The sequence below is a fragment of the Myotis lucifugus genome, unplaced genomic scaffold (assembly GCF_000147115.1).
Source record: "Myotis lucifugus unplaced genomic scaffold, Myoluc2.0 scaffold_87, whole genome shotgun sequence".
In the NCBI taxonomy this organism is placed as follows: domain Eukaryota; kingdom Metazoa; phylum Chordata; class Mammalia; order Chiroptera; family Vespertilionidae; genus Myotis; species Myotis lucifugus.
Window position 1 is genome coordinate 1753975 of NW_005871135.1, and position 17998 is coordinate 1771972.

Consider the following 17998-nt stretch of genomic DNA (forward strand, 5'->3'; position numbering starts at 1 on the left):
AGACTCAAACTTGCTGGCTGTGCAATGCCGGGCAATGACTTAACTTCTCTGTAGCCGGGGTGCCTCTCTCTCCTTCCCAGCTTTGTGATCCTGACAGCAGTATCACCGTCTGACAGACCGTGCATCTCACTGTCTATTCATATGCATTTATTATGCTCCTTTCCCTGCCCTGTTAGAAGCTCCAGGAAGGCGGGAATTTTTATCTGTGTTGTTTGCTTCTGAATTCACAGCTTCTGGCATCTTGCAGAGGGTTAATACACAGATGCTTAATAAATCAATCAATAAATTAATTAATAAAACAGAGTGACAGGAATGTCATAGGATTGTTGTAATGATAAATTTGATAACATGTAAACATATTTACATGATGACATATTTCTATATGGCCTGCCATATTACCATTAAAGCAAAGACAACCACTTCTCTAAGTGTTGGCCTGATATCTGTAACCAGTTCTAATATAAATATCTATTGCAGGTCATCTGTCATGGCAGCTTTCCTCCATAAATAATATATGTGTGTTTTTTAAGCTGCTAAATATGGGGGTGATTTGTTATGTCATGTTAAATGGCTAATAGACTCCCAATACCCTCTGCCTTCCTCATTCTTCTCTCCACACACTGTGCTCTCTCTCGTCATCCCCAGTTTTCAGTGACCAAAATATTTATTTTCATTCAACAAACATCTAAGGGTGCCATCTGCATGCAGGCGTATTGGATATTGGCAGAACTGTCAGGACCTGTCAGGTTGAAGTCCACCTGCTTTGGGCTGCTGCTCAGGACTTCTGTGTGATACACTGGCCCCTTGGATCTCCATGGCGCACTCGGTTTGAATTCTGAGTAGCGTGGCATTCAGTTTTAACTTTCCCTTTCCTCTGGTTGTTTCAATAAGCAGGAATAGGCGGCGAAGCTTCTACTATCATGTATCCCTTCAAATAGTGTGAAATTTTCCAATCTATGTGGGTCATATCTTCACATGAATCTCTTTGGCTCTCTCCAAACTTATGTTTCTCTTGCATGAGGGGTCAATAAAGGGAACATTTCCCCCATTGACCCTCATCTTGAGAGGGTCAATGGGGAAAATGAGGGGACATCTGTAGCACTTTCAACAATAAAGATAAACTTCAAATAAATTCATTAGAATTAAATTAAATTAAAAAAAACAATCTCACATGCCAATAATCACAGATTTTTAAATGTTTACTTTGTGCTGCAATTTCATGCTTGTTTTCTCATTTAATACATTATGACCCATAATGAAAGACACTTTTATAGAGGGGAAAACAAGCTTAACTAACCTAACTAATGTAGGAACAGGCAAAACCAGAAGCCAAGTGATCAGATACCCAAGTCTGCATGCTCATCCTTATTCCAGGGGGACGTGGACACCCCAGTCCCGGTGACAGCAATCATGAGCTAGGGAAAGAGGGGCAGCCTAGGAATGAGGAAACTGGAATTCAATCCTAGCTTCTTCCTCCAGCACCTGAGTGCATCTGGCCAAATCACTTAATTCACTGCCTCTCAGCTGTCTCATTGTTAAAATGGGAAGATGTGTACCCTGCTTACTTCCCAGGATTGCTTGGAGACTCACCACAGGCGAATGGATGTGAAAGAACTCTGGGAAGCATAATGCATGACATGTGAATGGAGCATGTATTCATGCCATCAAAAATCTGTTCAGTGCAATTTCTATTGGCTAGACCTATTGCAGGATAGTGTCTAGGGGATACAGGGCTGGGGAACTGCCTGCCCTAGTGGGGATTATAATCTGATAGGATGGAGATAGGCCCTAAACAAACAAGTCAGGCACAACTAGCACAGTGTTAGAAAGCGACCTGTACTATAAGGACAACAATACACTCACAATAACCACAACATACTGGCATGTGTGGAATCATCTTCCAGGTTAAAAAAAAAGTAAAGTAGTGCATTCAAAAGTCTGGAGGTGAGGGTATTCATTATGTTCTAGAATAGCAAAGATGTCACTGTGTCTTAGAGTGAACCAGAGACAGAGTATTGGGAGTAAAACTAGAGTTGGGAAAAGACAGAGTAAGATCCTAGGAGTCACTGTCAGGTCTTTAATTTTCACTCTGAATGGGTGATATTCTGTCCATTGGAGTGATAGTCTCTCACTCACCTTTTGAAAGAAGTTCTTTGGATCCTATGTCGATGGATGATGGTATGTTGAGGGAGGGAGAGAATAGTGCCTAGGTGAGGAATGGTCAGGTTCTGGGCATACTTTAGGATGGCATAAACAGGTGAGGTGCGGAGTATGCAAAAGAGGACTCAAGGATAGGCCAGGCACTGGGACTGAGCCGGTGAAAAGATGGAATTGGTATTGACAGATTATGAGTAAAGACTATAGGGAGGAGGACCGGTGGGGTCAATGTCGGGATATTGATGATGACTGACATGCCTGTTCAACATCCTGGAGCTCAGGAGAGATATCTTGACCACAGATGCACATTTAGAAGCTGTTATTGTAAAATGGTATTTAAAACCAAGGGCTGGGTAGGGTCACCATGAAGGCGAGTTTACACCGAGAACAGAAGGAGCCCTGTGACATCAGGTGATTAGAAATGAGAAATAAAAAGCCCCAGAAAAGGACACTAACAGTGTTCAGTGATGTAGGAAGATAAAGAATAAATACCTTGAAATCAAGTGAAGAAAACATATTCCAGCATTAGGACATGATAACTAAGTAAAATGGTGCTCTTGAGTCAATTAAGATGAAAATTACAAATAGATCATTGGATTTGGCAACAGGGAGGTCAACGAAACCTTGAAAAGAGGGGTAGGGTTCTCATTATTATTAAACTTAATGAGTGGAAAGAATGCTGAATTGGAAGACAGGGCACTTGGGTTCAAGTGAAAAAAAAAATAAAGAAAGGAGAATAAAATCATGAATGCTTTCTTTACGGGGTAGTTACCATGATCAAATGATATAATGAAGCTAAACACGCTCTGTGCGACATGAAGAGAAATGCAAATGTCAGCAAACATCAAGGTCACGGGGCCTGTGAGATCATTAAGTATCTTTGATGCTCTCAAAAGTCTGCTCAGACACACACACACACACACACACACACACACACACACACACACACGGTGTACACAGATTCTCTCAATAATACTTGAGACCAAATCCGTATCCTGAAGCTCTAGAAGGTTTAGGAGTTAAGCCAGCCTGTTGCGGCACTGGTGCCGCTGACATTACCAGACGGCGTTAATTTAATTCCACTCAGTTATGCTTTTAAATTTGATTTGAGAAATGTGTCATAAAATGCTATGGAGAAGTGCAGCGCCGCATTCCTAAGCAGGCTGGGAGCCTGAGTCTGTGGTGGGACCCAGGAGGGAACAGGCCTGGATCAGGGTGAGCCTGTGGACAGTAGGGAGTTTACTTTCTGCTGGGATCTGGGGACAGAGGTTTGCTGCTCGCCGATTGCTCATGGTTGAGAGGAGATCAGAAGCAAAGCATCCATCCCTAGGGAATAAAGACCTGCAAAGACTAAAGGAAAGCATTGGGAAAACTCGACTTTTAACAAATAATAGGGATCGTGGAAAAGACTTTGTGTACGTAGGAAACTGAGTTTATTCTGAAGCGCCTTAGCTCACGTCTTCTACTGGGTCATCAGTATCACTTTCTCAGGTCCCTGCTCCGGCCTCAGTTTCTCTGCTTAAACTGAAAGTGGTAGACTAGATCAGTTGTCTTCACTGACAGACAAAGCTTCCTCCCAGTGCATACACATGATCCACTGGTGTGAGGAAAGAACATCCTGGAACTTTTACTTTCATTTATTTCTAGTGCATATTTTATTTTTAAATATATTTTAATTGATTTCAGAGAGGAAGGGAGAGGGAGAGATAGAAACATTAATGGTAAGAGAATCATTGACTGGTTGCCTCATGCACGGCTCCCCACGGGGGATCAAGCCCACAACTCAAACTGTGACCTTCTGGTTCCTAGGTCTATGTTCAACCACTGAGCCACGCCGACTGGGCTCTAGTGCATATTTTAAAATTTGTGTGCTTTGTGTTTTTGTAATGACATCATATAACTAACAAGTAGATAAATAAGTCAGTATTATATGCATCTCCTCCCTCCTCTATTTTTTTAGTTGATTAACGAACTGATTGATTTATGTATGCTGATAGAGACATGTAATCAAAATAATCTACAGAATTCTTCCCTGATTGATCTCTCAGAGCTTTTATGGCTCCCTTTTCTTTTTAAATGATTTTATGGTCCTGAAATGAGTTATTCTAATCATTGTGATTATCTTAACATAGTGAAATGGCGGTTTGACTATAAAATTGACTGCTCAGCTTTTGGATTTTGATGATTAAAAATAATTCCTTTTACCTGGGACTTGGTGAAAGCAGTAAGGGCTACCTCAGTGTTCATATCGCTAGAATATCTAAAGTGAAACCTCACAAGAAATCCCTGAGTGGCATTTTAATTCAGTTCAGGATGTCTTACCTGCTGTCCTCGGCCTGCTCTGATTTGCTGTGGTGATTTAGACTAGGCCCCTCTCTGGACCTCAAGGTTCAGCCTTCAGGAGTTTTGGTTTCCCCTGATGCAGATCTCAGCTCAAAGCTGCCTTGCTCACCGGGGTCTCTCTGACCCCTCATTCTAAGGCAGCGGTTCTCAACCTGCAGGTCGCGACCCCCATGGGGGTCAAATGACCCTTTCACAGGGTTTGCCTAAGACCTTTGGAAAACACATATATAATTACATATTGTTTTTGTGATTAATCACTATGCTTTAATTATATTCAATTTGTAACAATGAAAATACATCCTGCATATCAGATATTTACATTACGATTCATAATAGTAGCAAAATTACAGTTATGAAGTAGCAATGAAAATAATTTTATGGTTGGGGGTCACCACAACATGAGGAACTGTATTAAAGGGTCACGGCATTAGGAAGGTTGAGAACCACTGTTCTAAGGGTCGCCTCTTCCCCTGCCCGCAGTAAATCTTTATCACATGTACTATTCTCCTGTCTTCATTGAATAATAACGATCTGCAATTGTCTATTTATTATTGTGTTCCTGTGTTTATTGTCTGGCTCCTCCAATTAGAGGTAAGGTCATGGACACCACAGGAAGCAGAGGCAGGTGTACCAGGAGGCAGATCAACTTTAAGTTTCAGGACCCCCAGGGTTGTGTTAGCAATGCGATCACATGATTATGCTATGGTTTTGTTGTTTTTCAAAAAATATCAAAAGGAAAATATTCCATTACATAATCAGTCAAGATCACTGTCCCTCTTTTCTCTGACACTCCCCTAAGACACTTTGCTTCATGTCCAGTGGTGTTGGCCTTTTGGCACCCAGGTAAAGGGGATTTTAATTGGGGATATAACTTGTGGGGTTTGGAGGAGTGTGTTTTTGTGTAGTTTGCCATCCCTTCCGGGGCTGCTTATTGTTAGGGAGATTCCACAGATTAGTAAGGGGCAGTGCTAAAATTCCAATAGGTATCTGTCTGCTTCTAGGACTGATGATCTTAGCATAGCACCTTATTGCCCTTTGGTACATTTCGTGACAAGTGTACAGGAGTCTGTTTTCACACTTTAGAGGCATGCTAACATGCCTCAGCCCCTTGCCAGTGTGAACATTCACTCCAGACCCATCTTCTTGGCACAACACATGTTTTCCAGTCTCATCACCCATTGCTGTCCAGCTTGCTCACTGCTGTATCTGAACTATATGTGGTGACACTCACAGACTGTGCCTTTGTCCATCTCTCCCATTGGTCTAAGTTGCCTGGCCCAATCAAAACTCTGCATGTTCTCCTTGAGTTCCTGCTTATTTGACATGAGCTACAGACACCAACAGAGTTAGCATGAAAGTCAAGTGTCAATTCAATGTGGACCATGATTACAAACCGATCATGAGCATCATCACTGACAAGACTATTTAAGATACACCACTGCCCAAGAGAACTTGACATTCTCTGAAATCTTAATGCTCCTCTATTAAAGAAATGTGATACTAGTTTCCCTAAAATGACATCAGTGCCAAGTATTTACAGACAAATTGTCAATCATGAGTTGTGAAGCCCAATGGAACTTTTTCAGTGTGTCAACTAAGAAAAAATAGTGCTGGAGAAAAAAAGACACCCGAAAATTGACCGTAGAAAATAATATAACAACATCATCATAAGAAAATAACAAAAAATATACAGGTAAAATATAGACAACATAATAGAGGTATGGTATGCAAGTTATAAAGAAAAATAATGTTGTTTATCTGGCTTATGTGAAATATATGTCAATATTTCAGCATTGTGAACAGATTAGCATTGTAATTTGTTATGATTTCTTTTCTAGTTTTAAATCAAGATTTACATTCTTGTCTAAGTTTTTATTTATTTATTTTTCTGTATCCTTTTCTGAAGGGGACCCTGAGATTTTATAGGTTATTGGGTCTGCTCTGGCAGGGAACTTATGTTTTGTCCCCAAGCCTGTATTCCCAGTTTTTAGAACCAGGAGAGAGTCAACAGATGTTTGGAAGAATCACACAGTTGCTCCAAGAATCCTGTTTCAACTGGATTTGTTGTTGTTCTTGAGAACGCCACAGCAGAAGCTTTGACCTTTTGACCTTTATTTCCTATGGGCCCTGGGAACTGCCCCAGGGCGATGGGCTCCTGGTTGGGATTACAGAATCCACTTTCACAAGCAGCCAGTGCATTCCTAGGCCACACTCCATGACCCACTGCAGTCGGCTCTGCAGAGGCCACAGCCCCTGTGACACAGAGACACCTTCTCGGGCTCATCTGGGCTGACTGGCGGCAACACGGTTAGGGCTTCCCTGTCGGGAGCAGGCCCCTAAGGACCTGGCTCCTCAGGTCACATACAGATTCCCTGAGCTCATGGCTCTGTCCCCTACCACTATTCCTGCCCCCCTCCCCTTGAGTCTGGCTTGCCTCCTTTGCCCCAGGACACAAATATCACAATCTTCTTGTCCTGGGTTGGTGATCTTGACACCCTCCACACACACATTCTGCTCCAATATTTGGCCAGTCATGCAGGAGATCCATAAGAACAGCTATGTCTGTAGGGGAAAAAGTAAAGCAAAACAAAATACTTAAAAAAATTTTTTCTTCATTCCTTGCAGAATAAAATCCATACTCCTAGCATAAACATCAGGGTTCTTCCTCATCTATCTTCAACTCTGTGGCCTGTGGACTTGAACTTGTGAAGCTGTAATGCTGAGGATGGTATAGCCATGTTGCCACCATCATAATGGCATTTGGGACTGCTGGGTTGGAGAAATGTCCAGTCTGCATGTCTGATCATTCTCTGAATTCCACGTAATGGAGAGAATGTGCATTTTTCCCTTGTCTCAGCATCCATGGTTATCTAAATATGTGTCATAGTTTCCTTTCTGGCAAAAAAAAAAATGAATCCCCTTGATCTTTGTGTTAACTACAGGGATTAGAAAAGGGATCTGTCCAGTCGATATTCACTGAGAGCCTATGGAATTGAGTCTGTGGTCATTTAGGCAGTCCAGGCAATCTGTCCAGACTCACTTAAACCATTTCTGTGCCTAACACAGTGCTTGACATGTGGTAGAAGGTAATGGAAAACAGTGAGTGAGTATCAATGATATATTAAGGAAAGTTATCATTATCTTCATCCTGGCAACTCAAGAATCTCCAATCAACATTAATATTAATAAATAACAAATAATAATTTTATAGACTATTTGAGGCAGGGGCTGTGATCAGGATGTTCTCTCATCTTAAAATAATAGCTCTCTTATTGTCCCCCTTTTGTATATGATGAAACGGATGTTTAAGAGGATAAACAAATCACTCAAAGTCACACAAGAAATAAGGTGCAGAGCCAGGATTTGAACCCAATTTTGTCTGGTCTGACTCATCACTACCTTATAATTTGCTTTTCATTTAGTAAGTCAGAGCAGACATTTCGAATCTGATGTGTATCTATACTTTTCTTTTTCCTCTCAAGAAAATCCCCATCTCTGACTGTTCCTGCTCCACATCTTATCCCTGCTGTACTAAGAACTAGTTGAGGATTCTTTGCAGTTAGTTGTTATTCCCTCTTCCTCTCCATCTCCATCCTTCTGACACCAGTGGAGTCACATCTTCCTGGTGGCTTCCGGTCTCAACTAGCATAGCATAAGGTTCTTGGCTCTGCAGGTTGACAAACTAACCTTGGCATAATAAATGACCTGCCGCCTCAGAATGCCTCCGGAATGCCAATGACCACAGCTCCGCGCCTGTGGAAGGTGGCATGGCCCCCAGCATTAGCCAGGTGACCCACAGCTGCACGCCACTGGAATGAGAAGTAGATTCAGGCTCCTGGAATACTAAGTGCCTGCTCAAGGAATAAGGAATGGCTACGCCTTCCTGCGAAGGAAAAAGAAATGGGAGCAACTGACTTTTGCTACTCTGAGATAACTACCTGTTAATACTCATAACCCCCAGTGAACCTGGGCAACTTTAAATCACCTGCTGAAAAATTTCTGACTCTCCCAAAATCAGAGAAGCAGATCTCTTCCCATGGGTAGAGATGTTCTCCCTCATTTTGTGCTTCCTAGCCTATGCCTAAGAGGGGAAGAAAATAGAAATTTTGTTTCCAAATTCATTTTCCCAGTGCATTAATTTGAAAGTATAAAGCTTTGTAATCCCTTTAGACAGCATTGGCATCTACAGAGTTCTAGACAGAGAAGCAATTCCCCAGAGAGGGTGCCTGAACTCCTACCGGAAGTTGCCTGGGAAGGGTGAAAGGTGTTAAGGCTGTTTGCATCAATCATACTTAGGAACCGGGATTTTAATGATTTTAATTCTCACCCTTGTTTCTTTATCATTCTCTCTCTCCCTGTCTCTCTCTTTCATTCTTTCTTTGCAGTAATATTGACTATGTCTCCTTTCCTGTCTCTTTTCCATTGCATTTCAATGCATTGGTTTTAAAAGGAGGATTTGCAAACTAAGTATTAAAACTCCAGGGCACTACATCTCCAAAATCTATAAAACGATAAGAAGATAAGAGGCCAAACCCGCTGAAAGCTTCTCTCCTGGTGTCAGTGAAATGTGCCGGCTGGTCTGTAATACCCCTAAGCCAAAGCAATCTACCCACCAGCCCTCCCCCACCCGCCTGCCTAATGCAGGCAGATAAACCTAGCATTAATGTTCCCCACACTTTGGCAAATTAGTACCCAGGAGGCTGCTGACTCAATCAGGGCTTGTTTTACTTACAGTGTAGTACTGAGAAAAGGCCATAAACTCCAGCCCGACAGATCCGTAATGCTCATTTCAATATGCTTTCCCTGTGTGCAGCCTCGCTGATGAACTTTCATATTCCGCCAACAGAATATAGCAAACATATTAACGATGTGTGGTAAATGGCCATTGGATACATTGGGTCCCGATGACGGAAATAGTTGTGGGTAAATGAGATTGTCGGGTTGCCTGCTACCACGTCGGGGGTCCAAGATGATGCATTGTCCTGAAGGGATGCTGGCAGAGGGAGAGGGGCAAGTCAGCGATAGAGGGACACAGATGCCTTTTCCCAGGGCAGAGGGGGCATGGGCAACCTAAGACAACAGACTGTCAGGGCTGTCAGAGACTAGAGATCGTGTCTAGTTAAATGCATTAATCGGATGTACATTAAAATCAAGTCCCAGAGAGGGAATGTGAGAAGCCCGTCGATGCACAGTGAGCATGTGATTCCAGACTGACAATCCAGTGCTCTTCTGACGGGTAAATGGGTTAGTTTCTATATTTCTGAGAGCATGCTTGTTTTATATAAACGCATGCTTGTCTTTAAGCCAATTACATAGAGCCTTTCCAGAAGATAACCGAAAGCAAGATTTCAACAATTCCTTGAAAGCTGCCAATACTTTGTAGGACCCTAGCTGTGACCCACATTTCTGCCTGGCCATATTTTGTGGGCCCCCAACCTGACAATGGCCAAGACAAGTTCTCAGGACATACAATGAGGGAGAGAAAAGATCCACAAGCAATGGGCACCTGAAAGCAAATTCACAAGTCGCGATTCAAAGATCTAATTCTTACTCATTTATTTCCTGCCGATCTAAATTCAGAAAGGAAGGGACAACATGAAATTGTAGCTTCCTCTCTCAGCAAGGCACCCAGATAGAGTTATGGGAGCTGCCTTTGCTAAGAAGTCTCACCCTTTGTCTTCTGCCAGTTTCCCTGGAATTGCATCTGCAGGCTCTGGAGCCAGTGGGGTGTCCCAGCAGGTCTCATCGCAGTCACCAGAAACTGTAGGGAAGGAACAATAATTTTTCCTCTGCTTGTTATGGTGAGTGTTTGTCAGAGAGCCCCTTTCCTCTCTAGGTCACCAGGTAAGTAGATAAGCTTATCTACAATGGTTATAAGTTCTCCAGTGGGGCCTCTCTAATTCAAGTTTGTCTTTGGTCCAGATAACCTACTTCTTCAGCTTTAAGACAAAATTTTATACACAGGAGGCCTCACACTGGACCCCGTTCCGTTTTAGTCAGATCCAGTCCAGCTTCTAAGTTGGACCCAGACTGGCACAAACCCGGTCCCATTTCTAAATTGGACCCAGGTTGATTTCTGGACCCAGCTCCCCTCAGGCAGGTGTCCTGACCCAGTGGATCCTGGCTGGTTTTTGGACACAGTCAGATAAAGAAAGGCTCAAATACAGTCTGCAGAGCTGAGGAGCTGGGACCCTGGGGACTCCCCACCACCCCTGAGGCCAAGGCCCTGGGGACTCCCCACCACCCCCGAGGCTGAGGCTGAGGTCCAGAGAGAGCAGCGGGCTCCAGGGCTCAGAGGTACCTGCATCTTCTTGTCCTTGGCTGGGGCCGAGGGGTCTTCTCTGGCTCCCTTTCATCACCAGGACTGTTAAAAGATAAACTGAGGCAGATTACAATTTCTAAGAGTTTATTTGAGCAAAATTCAATTGGAATCTGGCAGTACCCAATCTAGCAGCTAGAAAGGAGCTCTGAGCAGCTTCAGGGAGTGAAAGACTTTTGTAGGCCTGAGAGGGAGCAAGTTCCTTATGTGGCAGGTCCTCACATACCGTTGGTTCAATGTTGATGAGAAAAAAACATCGATTCCCAGTCGGGCCACTGTTTGTGTGGAGTTGGCAGGTCTCCTCATGTCTGCGTGGGTTTTCTCCAAGGACTCTGGTTTCCCACAGTTGTGCACACGAGAGGAGCAGGTGTATCTTCACTGTCCCAGTCTGGGTGCCCGTGGGTGGGTGTGAATGCCCAGTCTGGGTGCCCGTGGGTGGGTGTGAATGCCCAGTCTGGGTGCCCGAGGGTGGGTGTGAATGCCCAGTCTGGGTGCCCGAGGGTGGGTGTGAATGCCCAGTCTGGGTGCCCGTGGGTGGGTGTAAATACCCATGGGCATGTGTGAGTGCCCATGGGTGGGTGTGAGTTGCACTGTGAGGGAGGGGTGCCCTCTGCAGGGTGTGTTTCCTCCTGGCACCTGAGCTCCTGGATTGGCCCAGCTACCCTGACCCTGAACTGGAATAAGTGGGTTGGAAAAGAAGTATCTTACTTGTTCTTGTTAATCTTTCTGAAATGTATATACAGCTCACATTTATTTCAGTGTTTAATATTGGAAGTGTTTTTGGGTCTCTGTTTAGAAGGGTGATATTTCAGAAACAGGCTGGAGGAAACTCATTCTTGTTTGTATCATTTAGCCTATGGTAAAATTAGTTTTTTTCATGCCATTTCTCTTAAAGTCATGGTTTCCAAGAACCTATCCATGATGTTAAGTGAGGACTTATTGTACAGGGCAACAAAGGGGTCAGATACTGCAGAGTTCCTTTCCTTAAGGGGAGGACAGGGGTCTAGCCAGCAGATCACCTAACTGGATGGTTACCATTCCATTTCTGGGAGAGCTGTAATCTTCAGTAACTTAAGTCTCAGTTTGGTGACTTAGAGCTTAGCATAAGTGACTCTATTCTGGGCCTGTTGTGTTTTTAACACACCCTTTCTTCCTCTTTTTCCTCCCTCCCTTCCTTCTTTCCTGCCTTCCTCACACCACTCCTTTCTTCAACAAATATCTACCTACTGTCAGCACTCTGCAAGCCCCAAGAGTGTAACAAACACAGATGTGATTCCTAACCTTTTGTGTCATAAACTCAATTAATTGTAACACAGTGTGAAATGTCCAATGATGGGAAAGTAAAGGTTATTATGGGAGCCCAGAAGAGGAACACAGAGTACAGCCTGGGGGGAGCGGAGGTGAGGGACAGCTTTCCCACCATAGTGACTTCCCAGGTGAAGGGAGCAAACCAGATAGGAGGTGAGAGTGAGGGTGGGGAGGTTTCAAGAAGGAAGGGCTAGAGATGAAATAGAAATTCAGTGTGGGGAACATCAACTGTGTACTATAAAATTAATTAAGATAAACAAGCTCAGAGAGGTAGAAGGGAGCTACAAGAGGAAGCCATATAATGGGTTTGGAAGTTATTTTATGGGCAAAGACAATTGAGAGTCACTGTAGGGATACTTATATGGCTGAATTTGTCTGTGGGGGAGAAATTATGTGACTTCAGAAAATAGGAGGACCACTGATAAACACAATATTTTATTGTTCTCATTATATATTTAAAATAAACCCTATATAATGAAAGCCTAATATGCTAAATGTCCAGTTGGCTGGTCAGCCATTCAACCAATCAAAGTGTAATATGCTAATGATATGCTAAGGCCGCTCAACCACTCGCTATGACATGCACTGACCACCAGGGCCCAGGCGCTCTGACTGGTAGGTTAACTTGCTGCTGGGGTTCGGCCAATCAGGACAGGACTGAGCAAGATGGGTCAGACATATCCTAGAGCTCTCCCACAGTCCCTCCCCGGCTGGCCAACCTCCCGCATCCATCCAGGGCCCTGATCCTGCACCAGTGGGGTCCCTCGGCCTGGCCTGCACCCTCTCGCAATCTGGGCTGAGGGATCCCCCCACCCCCGAGTGCACAAATTCCATGCACTGGGCCTCTAGTAAATAAATAAAATAATAGAAAATGAAATAGCTTCAAGGATACTTTCTAAGAGTAAGTTACAAAACCCTGAATTAATCATCTCAGTGGCACTATAAGAAGAGTTGGTTATGTATAATATAACAGAAGAAGATAGGCTTTATTAACCAAAGAACTTAAATGCATATATGTGTAACCCACGGACACAGACAATAGTGCAGTGAAGGCCTGGGGCAGGGGGCAGGGTGGAGGAGGTCAATGGGAAACAAAGGGGACATCTGCAATACTTTCAACAATAAAGATAATTTTTTTAAAGAAGAAGGTAGGTTTTGATGGAAATTCAAAATTTTGCATATAGCAGTGGCACAGTGTATATTTGGGATCACTGACATCACCTTACACCAGTTCAACATTCTGTAAGTGTAGAACTTAGTGCTAGCCCCAGTCTCTTCTTTTATAAAATTTTTATCTTATGGGGAAAAAATACTGTAGAGAAAGAAGGGGAAGGGAAATGGACTTTCTGCACAGCCAAAACGGCTTAGAAACCTACAGAGACAGAGTGCCCTGTTCACGTCTACATTTGGAGGAATGTCAATCCTTACCATAGCCAGAAAGTTTAGGATGGGTATGAAGTCTCAGGATAAAATGAAAGAACTGGATCATTAACTGAGCTAGAAGGTATTCACTACACACTTAAGTACTAAGAATGAATGATCTATAATGCTATTCTCTTAGTAGTAAGCATTTTATAAATGTTACAATTCTTCCAAAGTCTATCATTAGACTGGCCTCATTTGGTTGGAATTTGATGAGGTTTGAATTTAGTTGTAACGTGAACAGGGCTAATTAAGAGAGTTTTAGAGTTTGTGTTGGATTGGGAGGTGGGTAAAAAGGAGCAAACAGCTGTTGAGGGATGAGACTACATAGTCATAATAGATGAGAGAAGATTTCTAGAAATAATCATAGAAGATCAGTTAGGAGCATAATTGATGGTCACAAGTTTGTTGATGACCTGTCAGTCATTGACTCAGTCATCTAACAAGCCAATATATATTTACTGACCACCTACTATGCGCCTGATAGGTAAGTTTGTGCATGAACATAAACAATGCTCCCACAGCCTAGTGAGGGAGACAAATGATAAATGAATAAATAATACAATTACAGAAGAAAATATAGAAGAATAGGATGAAAATGAAGGGAGGAGGTATATAAGTGGTGAGAATGCACCACTTAGATTTCCAAATGTGTGGCATTGCTAGCTCCTGATGTCCATCACCCCATTTGCACCAAGGCCACACATCCCAGGGGCTAGTCCCAGTCGGTGATTGAGCTTGGCAAGGATTCTAAGGTTTGGGAGATGTTTGAATCCTCTTACATTCAACTTTTAGCCCAAGGACTTCCCTATAGCCCTACCAAACTCTCCTTACAATTGTAATGTAACTTACATTGCTTTTACCTTCTTCCCCTCTCTCCAGGCAGAGTCAGAATTGCATTAGTCTAATAGCTCTCCCAGCCTCTCCTGGGAGGATCCTTCCCCATTTTCTCTCACAAGCACTTCCCCTGATAAATTTCTTGCATGTTTAATTCTATCTTGGCATCTGCTCCTTAGGGCTCAGTCTCACACAGGGTCCTTTAATTGAGGTGGAGAATAAGGTCTCTAAGAGGAAATAATATTAACATACACATACACACACTACATGATGATAAGGATGTTGTATAAAGGCCTAAGGAAAAAAAATATTCCCAGGACAGGGAAGAGCTAGTGCGAATGCTCAAGGGACAGAAAGGAGGCCAGTGTGGCTAGAGAATAATGGGAGTCGGGAAAGGTGATATCAGATGAAAGCATCTCTATGGGATATAGATGAACAGAAGGCTATAGCATCTTCTGCTATCTGGAAGCAAACACCTGTCTGGAGTCAGATGCCTGTCCTTATTGTGTTTAGCTTTAGAATTATACAATTTTAAGAATGATAAATCTGACCAGAGGAAAGAGAGGTGACTGACAGATCATGAGAATGACTGAATTTCAGAACCTCCAGTCAAGCTTGAAGTTGGAGCTCCCAAAGGCAGTTGGAGGGAGTCCCGGGGTATTTAATAGTCATTGGCTCTTCTCTGATAATCATCATCACTCTGTTCATTAATTAAAAAACAGAGCCTCACCTCCGGGGTTGCAGTTCTGGGCTAAGACCTTAGTTTAGCTGTTCCTCTCCATCTGCCTCAGTCTATCATCTAAGCAGCCTTTGATCAATACCAGGAATGAAAGACTGGCCCCATCAGAAGGTAAAACTGTAATTTCAGGACTCCGTGTACATCCAAGGTAGATAAATAAACACAGGATCTGTTTCCTCCTCTATGCCTTGTGGGCCTTAAATGACTAAGCATCAAATGCACGTGCGGAGGATCGGTCTGGGGAGCGAGGTGCAATAGGATGTGTGTATACAGTCTGCATTTGCATATACTCTGGTCTTTATATTGTCACAGTAGGAAAACATCCTTCCACTTATTTTGTTCCAGACTTGATTTCCTCTTCTGTAAAATGAAGCAGTAATAATGCCAGGCGCACTTGTCTGGCAACAAATTTATTGGGATGTCTGATAAGTTTAAATAAGAGATTAAATTGCAAGTGTTTATCATCTCCTTTTCTCCGACTCCACAACTTCAAAAGACAAACATCTTACCCACTCATTTTCTTACATATTTCCAGACTCTTTGGTGAATTTTGTTTTTGTGAGCCCATTTTCTGGTGTTAATTCTGGTATTACTTTCTGGTATTATGATAAAATTGGGTTGGAGTGAGCTAAAATTTACCTCAGAGAGAGGTAAAAATAGTGGAATAAAAATGAGTAAGAAAGATAAGACTTCTGCAGGCTGGAAGAAAGAATATCTATCCCTTTTGATTGTCTCTTAGGTCCTACAGGAAATCCTTTAAATCACATAATTACTTATTATTGCTACACTATATTTCTTTGAATGCAATGCTATTGTCAAGATTGTATTATGCAAATTCAAGTTTTATGAGTTACAAATAAAATTATAAAACAGAAGGGAAATTATTTTAGTATTAGAAGAATGAAAGCCATTCCTGTCTTGGGGGAGCTTGTATGTTCAGTGGTAAATTTAGACTGGATCAGATAACTCCTAGCCTGTCCATTTAATCTTGAGACTCAGCCACCATGAGGAGTTTCCATGAGGAAACTCAATTATCATTTTCCTCATAAAGGAGAAAATAATGTAAAATTTGACTACTCCTACGTTATAAAGAACATAACTTAATATGTGATTGCTTTGAAATTATAAGTTATTGTGCTGATGTGAGCTATAAGTATAAACACATACATAAAATCCTTGGACTATTCTAAGTAGACGCATTTCTTAAATAGTTAAATAATGTTTTGTGTTTTTCAATGCTAGTTTTTCTTATTTTCTTATCTTTGTTATATATTCAAAACTACCTATGATGTTGATAATAAGTAATCAGCATTTACACTCACACACACACACACACACACACACACACACACAACTATAGACTTATAGCAACTATTCATATGTCCCAAGGTCTTTCATTTTATAGTTAAGAAAGGAAAAAGTAACAATCCAATTAAGTAAGGATTTGAATAGATTCATGGAACAAAAAACTTATGAAGTAATGGAAACATGGATGTCTCACAGGCCTTAAACTACTCTGAGCACAAAGCATTAATGATTTGGATACCAGGTGCTATAGTCTGAATATCTGTGTTCCCTCAAAATCCACATGTTGAAATCTTAATGTTTAATGTGATGGTATTAGGAGATAGGGCCTTTGGGAGGTGATCAGCTCATGAGAGTGGAACCCTTATGGTTGAGATTATAGGAGAGAGTGCTCCTATAAAAGAAACCCAGAGAGCTCCTTAGCAACTTCCACCATGTCAGGATACAGTGAGAATTCTGTGACCCTGAAGAGGCACCCTGATCTTGAACTTCCAGCCTTCACAACTATAAAAGAATGCATTTATGTTGTTTATAAGCCACCCCAGCCTGGGGTATTTTGTTATAGTGGCCTGAACAGATTAAGAGATCAGGAGCCAACATTAGATGCAGAACTTGGAAGGAAGGGCTCTATACCTCCATCCCAGTCCTTCAATACTGCCGGAAGCCGGTCCATCCTTGCTGCTTGACACAGTTGCTGCAGGAAAGAAACATCTGCACAGCATATGTTTCAATGGACCTGGCATATATAGCATATTGTTCTTAATATGTTTGCTCTCCTTAGTGCCATGTGTTTTAACCAAGGTCACCTCTCTGAGAAAGGTTGTTTCCCCAGGTGGGGATTTTTCCCTGAGGTTAGGGAGGGGATACAACCCCTTAATTAAGTGCCAGGCGGGTAGTTAAGCTACATAATCTTTACTCCCTGGAATGGAGATAAGAAACGCCCTAACCTTTGTTATAGAAATTGACAGGATTAAAATCGGCTGGTATAAATACGGATGTAACAAGACAATAAACATCAGATCCTGATCAGTTCCTAACCAGAACTCCGATCAGAACTTTGGCTGGAGATCCTGGCTAGAGGTCCTGACTAGGCTGCTGATCAACTGAAGGCTGTCTTCGTGTCATTCCTTCTTTGCCGACTCCGTCCACACCTTTGGGGACCCCTGGACCCGCTGGGATTGGACCCCAGCACAATACCTAGTCTCTTTTCATCCAAGCAGCAGAACAAACATCCTTTCAGCAATACCAGGACTGGTAGGTTGGGAGCGTGTTGAGACACTGCCCTGGGCAAGAACACTGGCACTCCTATGGTGGACAATGGCAGCAGAAAGCAAGGCTTCTCCTAGTGCAGATAGCGGTAGAGACAACTCAGGACCCTGAACAGAATGTAAAGACCACGGAGCTGACCTATGGGGCTGAGTGCATCTCCCGGACTTCTCTGTGTGCACATGTGAGGCACCCCTCTGAGGACACATTTTGAGGGGGGAGGGTCTTAATCATAATATTACTTGGGTGATATTTATCAATTCCATAGACTTCAGGGCCACACTATAATATAATGTACATGA